This window comes from Bison bison, unplaced genomic scaffold (assembly GCF_000754665.1).
Source record: "Bison bison bison isolate TAMUID 2011002044 unplaced genomic scaffold, Bison_UMD1.0 scf7180017864057, whole genome shotgun sequence".
Lineage (NCBI taxonomy): Eukaryota > Metazoa > Chordata > Mammalia > Artiodactyla > Bovidae > Bison > Bison bison.
The window spans coordinates 3,611,005-3,625,327 of NW_011494629.1; the positions used below are offsets into that span (position 1 = coordinate 3,611,005).

The 14,323-nt window shown below is 38.7% G+C and overlaps 1 long non-coding RNA gene across 1 annotated transcript in view; it reads left to right on the forward strand.

Annotated features, from left to right (window-relative positions):
• The first annotated feature begins 4,716 nt into the window (after positions 1-4,716).
• Positions 4,717-14,323, forward strand: part of LOC104985706 — a 21,147-nt gene continuing 11,540 nt past the window's right edge. Inside the window, exon 1 of the long non-coding RNA XR_824961.1 lies at positions 4,717-4,770. This is a non-coding gene — a long non-coding RNA (uncharacterized LOC104985706). The remainder of the gene's footprint in view (positions 4,771-14,323) is intronic.

A 14,323-nucleotide genomic window follows, 5' to 3' on the forward strand; every position in this document is an offset into this window, starting at 1 on the left:
AATTAGCTTTTTATCTGACTGAGCAAGGCTTTCTTAAGATTAAATAAAATACAGAATACATCTCATGTTGATTAATGGATAACTTAGTCCCAATGAAACATTGATTGTGAGTGCCAGAAGCACAGAGGCTTCTCAGAAAGCTGAAGGTCAGGAGAATTAATCTTTAGTTGGGTTTTTCACTTGACTAAATTACCTGGAACTTGGGTAATTAAACTGTAGAAGTTTTTTTGTTTTAGTTTATATAATTCACCACTGCCTTGCCTCTCATTAGATGACATAAGTGCTTGAGCCTCAAACAAAATCAAAGTTCAATAAATGTTATTTGATTAAACTGATGTTTATTTAAAGGAAGTTCTAGTACTCTTTCAGTATAAGTTATTTAGCAAATTTACCAGTTTCCAAAGGAACTGTGACTTTCCCAAATTGGTATTGAGTTGCTGCAAATAAAACTAATTATTTTAATAGATATAAACTTTAGTAAAAAGTACTTTGCTGTGGAGAGGAAGAGGAACAGAACTGCTCATTTGGCAAAGAATAGTCCCCTTTTGCTATAGTGCCTTTTTGTCTAATCATTGATATTTTCCCTTCACATATGTGCAAAGCAAACAGATATCCTCATTTGGAAGATATAAACTGAAATACAAAGCTCCTATGATGCTGAAAGTACAGATTATTCCCTTGAACTTAATACTAATGGATTTCCCTGACTATTAGAGCTAGAGGGGAAGCTTGGCGAATGTCTAAACCAAATAGCTCAATTCACAGATGAGGTGACTGAAGTAAAATGTCCTTGCCAAAATCTAAAAGGAGATTCTGTAAGCAAAGTGAATGAAACTCACAAATAAAAAGCATTTAAATATGTATTTAAGAAATGAATATGTTAATCATAATACAGTTGGGATAACTAGAGACCACATATCATCAAAAGAAAATAGGAAAAATAGAAAGCAATAATTGGCCATTTAGATTATCTACCTACTGTGAGAACTCTGAACATTTTTTAAAATTATCTCAAAATATGTATCTTTCTGATTAGCACAAGAATGCAATTAAACTTGTTGAAATTTATGTTTGTTTAAATGATGAGCTCTTTTTATGTTTGAACACAATTGATTTGAAATACATACTGGCTTTTTCTAAGTATATAAACATTCCAACACTCACATAACTGCAGAACAATATGGAATTATACTTTCTGCATTTAATAATTCATAGCCTTTGACCTGTAATTATACTTCTAGGAGTTTATGCTCCATATATAAACTTGGGAACAAAATGAATAATTCATTCTATAATTTTTTTGTAATAGATCCAAATAGGAATTAACTTAATGTCCATCCATATGCTGCTGCTGCTGCTGCTGCTCCTAAGTCACTAAGAGTACTGGAGTGGGTTGCCATTGCCTTCTCCAGTCCATCCATATAAGCATGCTTAAATAAATTATAGCAAATCCATTAAAAATGCTGACTATAAAAACAGTACAGGCTGGAAAGGAAATAATTTTTAGAGTGAAAAATGAAAAATGGAGGACAGTGTATTTAGTATAGTTCTACCTGTGAAAAAACATGCACACATGTGGTTTCATAAAAATGGAAATATACATTAGACATCATTCACAGTGGATATCTTTGAAAAGTATATCTGGCAGCAGCAAGGAAAGAGAAGACTTTCAGTATTATATCCTTTTAGTGCTTTTTGAAATGGTTTGCTGTGTACTACCATATTTTCATATTCTTCAAGGAGCATCTTTGCTAATAGTGTAAAATTTGAAACTTGTTGATCTAATTATTTGGGGGATTTTCTGACAAGAAATACTGAATAAATTATGGCATGCCATACTTTTCATATGTATCCCCAAATATATGGATGGTCACAAGAAAGGGAAAAAAATTTAAACGGACCTACAATACTCAGAGAGAAAAAGGAGAGCAAATGTTTCCTTAAGTCTCCATATTTTGGTTTCAAGTGTGTTATCTCCATCAATATCACCACTAAGTGTGCCAAATGTGTTTATTCTCCTCGTCATCCCTGCTCATTGTTTTCTCCTCACACTCCAATCTTCCTGACTTTCTGTTTAGACACAGCTGCCTCTCTTACATCTCTTGATTTTCGAATGAATTATGTTTTATTAATCACAATGATCCAGTTTATTTAGAAACCATCATCTATGGTGCAAAAATGTGAGTTAACAACCATCATGATTTTTATTCTCCCTCAACAGAGCCATAAAGATGATTAAGGAGGTTTGTTCCAGATATTCCATTTTCTAAAAGGAAAAAAATGTTTCTGGACACAACTACATTGAGAAATCAGACTCTGGTTGAGATCAGACTCTAATGCCCACTCTTTTAAAGAAGATGCACAGTTCATATTCTGTTCAGAACAAAGTAACATTGATTAGTGACAGTCAAATAGCCAATGGGCTAGAATTTGCTGGGGTGGGGTTGGCGACGATGGGGGAGAACAATATTTTAGTCAGATTTTATATTTTAGCTATCTTACAACTTACCTTTAAAGCTTTTTCAAAGAATATAAAATTTGCTAGAGGAGCTATCACTTTTAACTCAAAATTCATTGGAGAATTTTGGCTTACCAGATGAGTGATATCATCATGAGGAAATCACAGGCATTCTGCCCATTGGACAGGTAAGTTTATGATGCACTGAGTGAAGCGTGCTGTATTAAGCAAGGTACTTGGCCTACAGCGTTTAGAGTACAGTTAATGGGACAAGGGAATGGAGGTGGGACCTGGCTCTTGGTCCCAACTCAGCCAGGCATAAGAGGTTCTCTGTGCTTCAGTGGAGTTGGGCAAATGCAGACCCAGGGTTTCTCTGTGATGGGCACGATGGGCTTTATAGCTCCCCAGTTCCCTTTCAACCCCAATTAGATGACTAGACATCAATGGAACAGCAGTCTAGATGTGGCCAATGTAAACCTACTGTGGTTAGCAATGATCACAAAGGTGCAGGAGGCCAAATTGTTTGCTTTCGCTTTGCAGTTTTTAATTTTAACTCTACATGTGCTGAGTGTACATTTCTCCCTAGAGAAGGGAACGGCAACCCACTCTAGTATTCTTGCCTTGAGAATTCCGTGGACAGAGATGCCTGGGGTCTATAGTCCATGGGGTTGCAAAGAGTCAGATACAGCTAAGTGACTCAAACACTAAGGCATAGCTACATAGCCCATGGAGAACTCCATGGTTTTTCCCATTAGACCATGTAGGACTCAAAAACTGGTGACTGAAGAGCCAAATCTGGCCAACAGACATGTTCAGATATTTACACAATGCTTAAAATGTCTTAAATCGACTATCAACATTTTAAAATAAGGAGATTACATATTTTTAAAACTTAGAGTTTTCAGCTTCACTTGAAAAGCTTTTGGCAGCACTGGGACCAGGCACTGCTGGCAAAAGTCAGTTAGAGCTAAGTGACAGTATCTCCTTTAAATGGGCCATGTATTCTAGAATTTGTTACAGAGCTGTCTAAACAAACCTGGACCTGCAGGCTTCTGAGTCTGTAGCCCTTGATTTGTAGGCAATCAGCATTTGCTGTTGTTGTTGTTTAGTCACTAAGTTACATTCAACTCTTTGCAGTCCCCATGGACTGCAGCACGCCAGGCTCCTCTGTCCTCCACTATCTCCCAGAATTTGCTCAAATTCATGTCTGTTGAGTCAGTGATGCTATCTAACCATCTCTTCCTCTGCTGCCCTCTTCTCCTTTTGCCTTCAGTTTCCCCAGCATCAGGGTCTTTTCCCTCATTCACAATCAGTATTACAAATATAAATAGACAACCCAGGATTTTATTAAGCACCTCTGTATTCGGGTGCTGAATGCTTATCACAGCAGTTTTTTCAATGGTAAACTTACTAATCTTGCAAAAGTATATATTGTTCCATTTTACAGATGAAAAAACAGACTTGGTTCAAGTAACTTGCCCAAGTGGAATGTAGAGATGTCCTAATTCGTAGTTCAGGGTTCTTTCCATGACTCAGGTTAGGCTGTGCTCTTGAAGGGGTTAATTCTAAACTCATTGAAAATGCTCCTCTGAGAGAGAATGACCCATAATTCACAACTGTCAATAGTGTCAGGAAAGTTCATCTGCTTAATATAAAGCCCTTTTTAGATTTTTATTTTGAAACCATTTTAGATTTAGACAAAGTTGTGAATCTGTCACCCAGTTTTCTCTAATATTAACATCTTACATAATCAGGTACAGTTACCAAAACTATATAATAAAAATTGGTACAATAAAATTAACTGCAGATTTTGTTTTGATTCCTCTAATTTTTCCACTAATGTTTTTTTTCCTGTTTCAGGATCCAATCCAAAACACTACATTGTATTCATGTAATTTAGATGAGATATATGTATATATGTGTGTGTGTGTAAATACATATCCTTAGTTTCCTCCAGTCTGTGACAGTTTTTCAGTCTTTTCTTGTCTTTTGTGACCTTAACATTTTTAATGGGAAGTGGTCAGGTATTTTGTAGAGTGTTCCTGAATTTGATTTGTCTGCAGTTTTCTTGTAACTAGACAGGCAGAACTTTCTGGAGTTAAGGAAAGTATACCACAGAGATGATGTGCCCCTCTGTCTTTATATAAGAGGACATGTGATATCAACACTGCTTATTACTAGGGATGTGAACCTTGTTCATATGGTTAAGGGTGCTATTTATTTCTCTACTGTAAATTTACTATTTTCTCCTCAGTCACCAAGTCATCCGAAACTCAAGGGTAGTGGAATTCAGCTTCAATCTCGGGTTGGGGGTGAGTAATCAACAATTTATGGTCATAAGTTAAAATTACCACAATAATTACTAAATTTTTGGAGAGGTTTTTTGAGGCTATACAAATACCCTGTTTCTTCTTAGAGTTTCCTCCACTAATTTTATCATTCATCAAAGGATTCCACCTGAGGCAGCTATGTGGTATTCTTACGGTGATATTTCAATTCCCCTCATTCCTTCTACATTTATTCATTGGAATTCTTCTAAAAGGGATGATTTTCCCTTATATCCCATTTGTTTATTTCACTAATTTATATGAGGTTCATCCTTTGGGTTATAACTAATATCATGTTATTTATTTTGTTGCTCAAATTGTTCCCAGTTTTGGATATTGGGAGCTCTTTCAAGTTGGTCTCCCATCTTTCTGCAATTCCCTTCACTTTTTAAAAGACTTTTCTTACTTTTTGGCATTACAAAATGCTCAATAGCAGGGATTTTAATAGGTAACATGTGTCCAAGGTTTATTTGCCAGAGGTCAGTGCTCTGCATACGAAGTTGGCAAGGCAGTGTGGTAAATGTGAGAGAAGCAAGGTGAGTAAGTGAAAGTCGCTCAGTCGTGTCCGACTCTGAGACCCCAGTGGCAATTTTTCTCTTGAAAGAAAGAGAACAGTAATTTTTAGTTTTTTAACATCTTATTTGGAAAAAAAAGTCAAGATTGTGAAATGTTACAAGAATAGTTTTGATCTAGTTACCAAGCCTCCCAGTCTAAGCCCACAGAGACACAGGAATTCTCAGGATTGAGAGCATAGGTTGGACCTAGGTGAGTCCAACCAATGCCCTTGCAGAGAATAATTATATTCTCTGATGACAGAAACTAAGTAGTCTTTATTTTTCTATGGTAGGTGAACTTTTCCCTAAATGAGTGAGGAAAGTGGTTCAAATTGTGGGAGGTGATGAGAGGACTTTTGGATCAGACAGCATAGGTTCAATGCTCAGCACCAGTGTTTACTGGTTCTGTGATTTGAACAAAAACTTAAACCTTCTGAACCTGTTTTTTTGCCTGATAACAGGAAATAAGATCTACTTCCTAGGGCTATTTATATAATTAAATGAGATAATTTTCCAGATCTCATTAGCAACTGCAACGCATGATTCATCACCTGCTGCTACTTCTGTGTGATGTCAAAATCTGATGAATGAACAGACCAGGGACCATGAAATCCACAGGTCAGGGGTAGATTCATGACTTTCCCCATTGTTAACTCTGTGGCTGGGGGTAAGTCACTAAACTTCTTAGACTTACTTTCTTATCCACAAATACAGAAATAATAAAACCTACCACAATATTTTGGGGGTTAAATGAGACAACATTTGGTACTGTACTTGATGCAGATGGATAATCTGAATATAGGTGAAATTGATGAGGATGTTTTCCCATGAGCCAGTTATTATGTTAAGTATTTTAGATCTAATCTCATTTAATTCTCAGAACAATCTTTTTTGGTATGAGAACTTTAAGTTTTAGAACGGTTGTAGAAATTTCCCAGGGTTATATGGACTCAAGGCCACTTCTGTATTTAATTAACTACTTGCCTAATAATTATTGGTATTCCTCCTGCATGACTTACTGTCATTCCAATTAATTCAGATAAGTCCAGGAGGAAACAAGAGGACCGACTTTTTATGAGCACATTCAATACAAGTGTTATTTTCTTATCAGTCTTCTCTTACTTAAAATCGTTAGCTATCTCAGAATTCACTTGTACCGTCCCAGGCAGCCTTTTATTTCACCTATGCCTATTCTTAAGACCCAAATATCATCAGTTCAGCTCAGCTGCTCAGTTGTGTTTGACTCTTTGCGACCCCATGGACTGCAGCACACTAGGCCTCTCTGTCCATCACCAACTCCATCGAGTCAGTGATGCCATCCAACCATCTCATCCTCTGTCGTCCCCTTCTCCTCCCACATTCAATCTTTCCCAACATCAGGGTCTTTTCAAATGAGTCAGCTCTTTGCATCAGGTGGCCAAAGTATTGGAATTCAGCTTCAGCATCAGTCCTTTCAATGAATATTCAGGACTGATCTCCTTTAGGATGGACTGGTTGGATCTCCTTGCAGTCCAAGGGACTCTCAAGAGTCTTCTCCAACACCACAGTTCAAAAGCATCAATTCTTCAGTGCTCAGCTTTCTTTGTAGTCCAACTCTCACATCCATACATGACTACTGGAAAAACCATAGCCTTGACTAGACGGACCTTTGTTGGCAAAGTAATGTCTCTACTTTTTAATACACTATCTAGGTTGGTCATAACTTTTTTCCCAAGGAGCAAGTGTCTTTTAATTTCATGGCTGAAGTCACCACCTGCAGTGATTTTGGAGCCCAGAAAAATAAAGTCAGCCACTGTTTCCACTGTTTCCCCATCTATTTGCCATGAAGTGATGGGACCAGATGCCATGATCTTAGCTTTCGGAATGTTGAGTTTTAAGCCAACTTTTTACTCTCTTCTTTCACTTTCAAGAGGCTCTTTAGTTCTTCTTCACTTTCTACCATAAGGGTGGTGTCATCTGCATATCTGAGGTTATTTATATTTCTCCTGGCAATCTTGATTCCAGCTTGTGCTTCACCCATGATGTACTCTGCATATAAGTCAAGTAAGCAGGGTGACAATATAGAGCCTTGGTGTACTCCTTTCACTATTTGGAACCAGTCTGTTGTTCCACGTCCAGTTCCAACTGTTGCTTCCTTACCTGCACACAGATTTCTCAAGAGGCAGGTCAGGTGGTCTGGTATTCCCATCTCTTTAAGAATTTTCCACAGTTTATTATGATTCACACAGTCAGAGGCTTTGGCATAGTCAATAAAACAAAAGTAGATGTTTTTCTGGAACTCTCTTGCTTTTTAATTTCCAATACCAATGCATTTTATTCTATTGTTTATGTTAAAGAGGAGAATTATTTCTCTTTATCCATGTTTTTATCAACACTTGGAAAATGAAAAGATCAATACAGTAAACCTGATATATATTTTTAAAGGTTGGGAATCACTTATTCCTAAGAGTTTCTTATAAAAAAAATAACTCTTATGTGAACATTTCCAGTTAGCTCAGTGGGTAAAGAATCTGCCTGCAATACAGGAGATGAGAGTTCAATCCCTGGATCAGGAAGATTCCCTGGAGGAGGAAATAGCAACCCCTCTTATAGACAGAGGAGCCCAGGGGGGCTGCAGTCCATGGGGTCACAGCGTCAGATATGGCTGAGCACAGCACAACATGGCCATGATAGCTATTTATATCTGCTGCTCCTGATTTTCGAGCCATTGGGGGTGGGGGGAAACATAGCTATCTAGGTGTCAAGAAAAAGTAATTGTCTTATATTCTCCTCTGTCCATGGGATTTTCCAGGCAATAGTACTGGAGTGGATTGCCATTTCCTTCTCCAGGGGATCTTTCCGACCCAGGGATCAAACCCAGGTCTCCCACATTGTAGACAGATGCTTAACCGTCTGAGCCACCAGGGAAGTCCTCTAGGTGTCAAGAAAAAGTAATTGTCTTATATCCTTAGAGAATCTCAGGATTGTTGTTGTTTTATTACTAGGTTCTATCTGAGTGTTTTGTGACTCCATAAACTGTACCCTGCCAGGCTCTGTCCTTGGAATTTCCCAGGCAAGAATATTGAAATGAGTTGCCATTTTCTTATCCGGTGAGTCTTCCCAACCCAGGGATCAAACCCACGTCTCCTGCATTAGCAGGCAGATTCTTTACCACTGAGCCACCAGGGAAACCCTAATACTGGGAATTTTAAAAGACTTTAAGAGCACACACATAGATTCATCTAAAGGGTCTATTCCTCTCTAATCTGCATACACCACAGGATGAAAGTAGCAAGTTGAAATATAAAAGGGATGAGGGTAAAGACCTAAACTTGGGTTTATTAAAAAAAATCAATTTCACAAGAACATAATGGAAACAACTGAGTTTGAAAATTTTCTCAGTAAAAGATAAGATCTTAATCTCAAAGATCTTTCAAAATGACTCAGGAGTTTTCAGCTACCTGATGAGTTTATGTGTCTGGACATTCCTTAGCATTTTTTATCCCTGTAACTATATAAGCAACACTGATCTGTCCCATAGTAGACTACAGTGGTTTTCCCTTCTTCCTGACTCCACTCAAAGAACAACTTAGGAAAGTAATGCTTTTTCAGTCTCATTGGAGCCCCTACAGGGGCAGCACTACAGATGTAGTTGATGAGACATGTGAGGATGTAGAGAAAGTAACTATCAGTGCTTAGGTTTCCCATTAGCACTCCTAGGGAAAGCTGGACACCTTTAATTTTATGTCCCCTGACTTATTTTGATATTTTCCTAAAAAATGTTTTTCTAGAGTTACCATTAATTCTGTTTCTTGAGGCTAAAAATGAAAAGAGCTACTACCATGCTGCTTATAGCACAGTATATGATGCAATAGATGTAAAACAAGTAAAAATAAAGGAGTACAGGTGGCATAGTTCATCTAAAATAAAATATATTTCCTTAAATGTATATTCTTACATGCTATCATGATCCTAAATGCTGAAGTTCACATTTTCCAGCAGTTTCTAGCAAAAAAAGCAGATTATGAAGTAATACGGGAGGATTGAGTCCAAACTTTGGCAGCGTAGCAACTGTCAGCTTTAGTAAGACAATCACTTCTTAAACATATTGGACATTATTTAGTGAATGGGATTACAAAATCTGACCACAGGGATCCCCAAATATAGTATCCTACATGATGTGAAGGTGAAACATAACCAAGAACTTTTGCTAAAGTGTTCTCTGTACATTGTCCAGCTCTGGGCCTTGAACAAACACGGAAGCATCTTATCCCTTAAGTATAAGGCTTTCCAGTTCTGACAGCTCATCAACAGAGATAAATAAACCTTAAATAATCCGAGCCAAGAAAGAGTAAAACATTTAATACCATTTATAAAGTAAAAGGTGCTCAGTCACTCAGCCATGTACAACTCTTTGCAACCCCATGGACTGAGGCTGCCAGAACTCCTCTGTCCATGGCGTTTCCCCCAGGCAAGAATACTGGAGTGGGTTGCCATTTCCGACTCCAGGGGTTCTTCCTGACCTAGGGATTGAACTTGTGTCTCCTGCATTGGCAGGAGGATTCTTTACCACAGAGCCGCCTGGGAATCCCTAAAGTGAAGATGATAAGAGCTTATTTAGGTGATGGTTCAAATTCATTAACATTTTTTGATCTTTTACCAGGGATAAGACAATAGACTGTGAGCTCCCTGAGGGCAGGCATGTGTTGTGTTGGTAGATGAACGTTTGGGGAATGAATGGCAGTGTATTAGGTGATTTCCTCTACATCACCACAACTAATCTCTAGTTTATGGATAATGAAACTGGCTCAGAGCAGCCGAAGGAGTTATTGCCCAAAGTTACAGCAGTAACAACAGCTCTCTGTCCTCCTTCTTAGCTCCTTGGCCATCCTCTAGGTGTGGTGAATGGGGCCAGAACCAAATTTGTGTTTGGTAGGCCACTGTACCTGTATGTTATCTAGTAAGTGAGGTGAGGGTTGGTGGGAAGTTTCAACCCCGTTGCTGCTGCGATGACAGCAAGAGCCACTCTGGCCAATGAGGATGGTGATTGCACATTCAGATTTGGAGGCAGGAAAGTGGCTGCTCAGAGAGACTGGCAGGAAGAAGGGAGACAAAGTGAAATAGTACAGGATGCCCTGCAGAGAGAGGCTGTGGAGGGGGTTTTGAGAAAAGGAAGAGAGATGTAAAGCTAAAGTCTTAGATAGAGAATACATCCCTTAAGAGAAACAACTAGGGAGCCGTCAGACAGCACGCAGTTGAAAACCCTCATTTCTTCAGCAAGCACAGTGTTCACCTCCATCTTGAATGTGATGTCTTGAAGCAGAGCATGTGCTCTGCAAATGGCCGTGTCTTTCCTGCTTCCTGTTGCTCAAGTCTAGTGGCTTCACTCCCCTAGGAGTAAAGGGAGCCTGGCTTGACCCCTGAGAATATCTGAGTTTGACCCTTTTTCAAGTCCTCCCAAATGTCACAGCCTCAGAAGTGCTTTCTGAAACAAAGGGAACAGGAAGCAGTGCTAGCATGCATCAGATTCTTCAGAGCCTGCTGCTTGAATTCCCAAAGGCTCACCCTGACTTAATTTATTCCTTGGATGTGTAGCTATCACCCTGCTTTCAGCTGTTTCTCTTAACCTAACTCTTAATTACACAACTGAAATGTTTTTTGAAATAAATCTTCAAATTGCACCTTTTTTGCACCAAACTGTGCCTTTTTTTCTGAATGGAATGAATGTGAAATGACATGATGATGTGAGCAGTCTATGTTCCTGCATAGGCCTCTTTTTAAAAAATAAAAATCTCTTTAGAAAAAAATATTCTAAATATCAAGAAAAGAAGTTAGTGAACAAACTATCCTTTTTGTGAATACCAGATACCTAATATAAACTTGAAATTTTGGGGGACATTTTGTAATAAAAGAATGTGTGAATAAATCTTGCATTACTTTTTGTCTACTTTGCAAGTCTGCATTAACACTTTCCTCCCAGGTAAAAGCAAGTGGTATTTTCTTATCTGTGTTTATAGAGGCAGAAATCACATCAAGAAAGTGAGAGGCCTTAGATAGTATGAACTAAATTCATAGGAAGCCTAATTGCACACATTCTATACTCTAATTCTATGAATGAAAATTTGATATGATATATACTTGTTAAAATCTGATATATACTTTTATTAACAACTCTTTTAATGTCAAATGACCAGGAATTTATCAGAAATATGTGCATTAAATCCTATAGCCAAGGACAGAAAACAAATGGGAAATACACCCTTATAAAACAGAACATGCTCCCATCAGGCTGCAGGATGGGCCTTGCTCTACTCTTAAGACTCAGGGTCAGAGAGAATCTGGAGAGACTCTAGGGTACAGTACCTTCCCTCATGCTCCTGGCACAGTTTTGTCTGAGTCATTTGTGACTACAGACATGACCAGATGACTAGAAGATGGGTCTAGGAGAAAAAATAGGAGTGGATTTGGAAAAAAACTTTATGGAATACTTAAAGCTGCCTTCAGTTCCAGAAAAATCAAGCTTTTTTCTACTTTAAGACATTTATACATCCCTCTAAGTGGGATGGTCTTGCCACCTCTCTGGTACAGTGAGAGTGTTAGTCACTCAGTCGTGTCTGATTCTGTGTGACCCCATGGACTGAAGCCTGCCAAGCTCTTCTGTCCATGGGATTCTCCAGGCAAGAATACTCGAGTGGGTTGCCATTCTCTTCTCCAGGGGATCTTCCTGACCCAGGGATCAAACCCAGGTCTGCTGCATTGCAGGCAGATTCTTTACCCTCTGAGTCACCAGGGGAGCCTCTGACTGGGACAGGTGTCAGTCTGTTATTATAAATATAAATAAAATATTCTTAATTATTCTGTATTTAAATATTATGTTTTATTAATAAATTGCATATTCTATAATATTAAATATTATAATTATATAAGTCTATATTATAAAATTATAATTATTCTATATTATTGCACTCATCTGACATGCTAGTAAAGTAATGCTCAAAATTCTCCAAGCCAGGCTTCAGCAATATTTGAACCATGAACTTCCTGATGTTCAAGCTGGTTTTAGAAAAGGCAGAAGAACCAGAGATCAAATTGTCAACATCCACTGGATCATGGAAAAAGCAAGAGAGTTCCAGAAAAACATCTATTTCTGCTTTATTGACTATGCCAAAGCCTTTGACTGTGTGGATCACAATAAACTGTGGGAAATTCTGAAAGAGATGGGAATACAAGACCACCTGACCTGCCTCTTGAGAAATCTGTATGCAGGTCAGGAAGCAACAGTTAGAACTGGACATGGAACAACAGACTGGTTCCAAATAGGAAAAGGAGTACGTCAAGGCTGTATATTGTCACCCTGCTTATTTAACTTCTATGCAGAGTACATCATGAGAAATGCTGGGCTGGAAGAAGCACAAGCTGGAATCAAGATTGCCGGGAGAAATATCAATAACCTCAGATATGCTGTTGACACCACCCTTATGGCAGAAAGTGAAGAGGAACTAAAAAGCCTCTTGATGAAAGTGAAAGTGGAGAGTGAAAAAGTTGGCTTAAAGCTCAACATTCAGAAAACGAAGATCATGGCATCTGGTCCCATCACTTCATGGGAAATAGATGGGGAAACAGTTGGAAACAGTGTCAGACTTTATTTTTCTGGGGGCTCCAAAATCACTGCAGATGGTGACTGCAGCCATGAAATTAAAAGACACTTACTCCTTGGAAGGAAAGTTATGTCCAACCTAGATAGCATATTCAAAAGCAGAGACATTACTTTGTCAACAAAGGTCCATCTAGTCAAGGCTATGGTTTTTCCTGTGGTCATGTATGGATGTAAGAGCTGGACTGTGAAGAAGGCTGAGCGCCGAAGAATTGATGCTTTTGAACTGTGGTGTTGGAGAAGACTCTTGAGAGTCCCTTGGACTGCAAGGAGATCCAACCAGTCCATTCTGAAGGAGATCAGCCCTGGGATTTCTTTGGAAGGAATGATGCTAAGGCTGAAACTCCAGTACTTTGGCCACCTCATGCGAAGAGTTGACTCATTGGAAAATACTCTGATGCTGGGAGGATTTGGGGGCAGGAGGAGAAGGGGACGACAGGATGAGATGGCTGGATGGCATCACTGACTCGATGGACATGAGTCTGAGTGAACTCCAGGAGTTGGTGATGGACAGGGAGCCTGGTGTGCTGCGATTCATGGGGTCGCAAACAATCGGACACGACTGAGCAACTGAACTCAACTGAACTGAACTGAACTGATAAATGCTATATAATAAATGGATTACTTATTCCCTGAAACTTTTTCTAAACTTCTCTCTCACTCTCAATCCTCTGGGCTGCCCACCTAGGCAATTCAGCTTGCATGGGATCACTGGCACTCTGTAGTGAGGGAGTGAAGGTCAAGGTCCTTTCTAATCTCCAGCTGGAGACACAGCTTTTCTGAGTAGGCACTCACCAGTAAGTAGAAAAGGATTTGTTTTACAGTCTTTGCATCTACTTGCCCCCAAAACCCACTAAGATGAAAAATGAGCAATGTTTAGGTAAAAAGTAAATGTTTTTTAGTATTAAACATGTATACTTTCATGGGACATACACACATATGCTACATGAACTTGCTCTGGATATGCTCAGATCCAAAATAGTCAACATTTCTTGTGATGAGGATTAATAGAAATAGAGGGTATACACTTTTAAGATGGAAAGACCAAGATCTAAATTTCTGCTCTTTCAGTTATGTTCAGTTATGAGGCTATAGGCAAATTCTGTCTCTCAGCTTCTCCATCTGAACCATGAGTTCAGAATTGATTCTGAACTCATGGTTCAGATGGAAAAACTTAGAGAGTTTAAGACATTTATACATCCCTCTGTCTGAACTGTTGTGAGGATCAAATAAGACAATGTGTAAGAAATGCCTATTATATACGATATGCTCAATAAATGGTAGTTGTTCAGTCGCTCAGTCCTGTCCAACTTTTTGCGACCCCATGGACTGCAGCATGCCAGGATTCCCT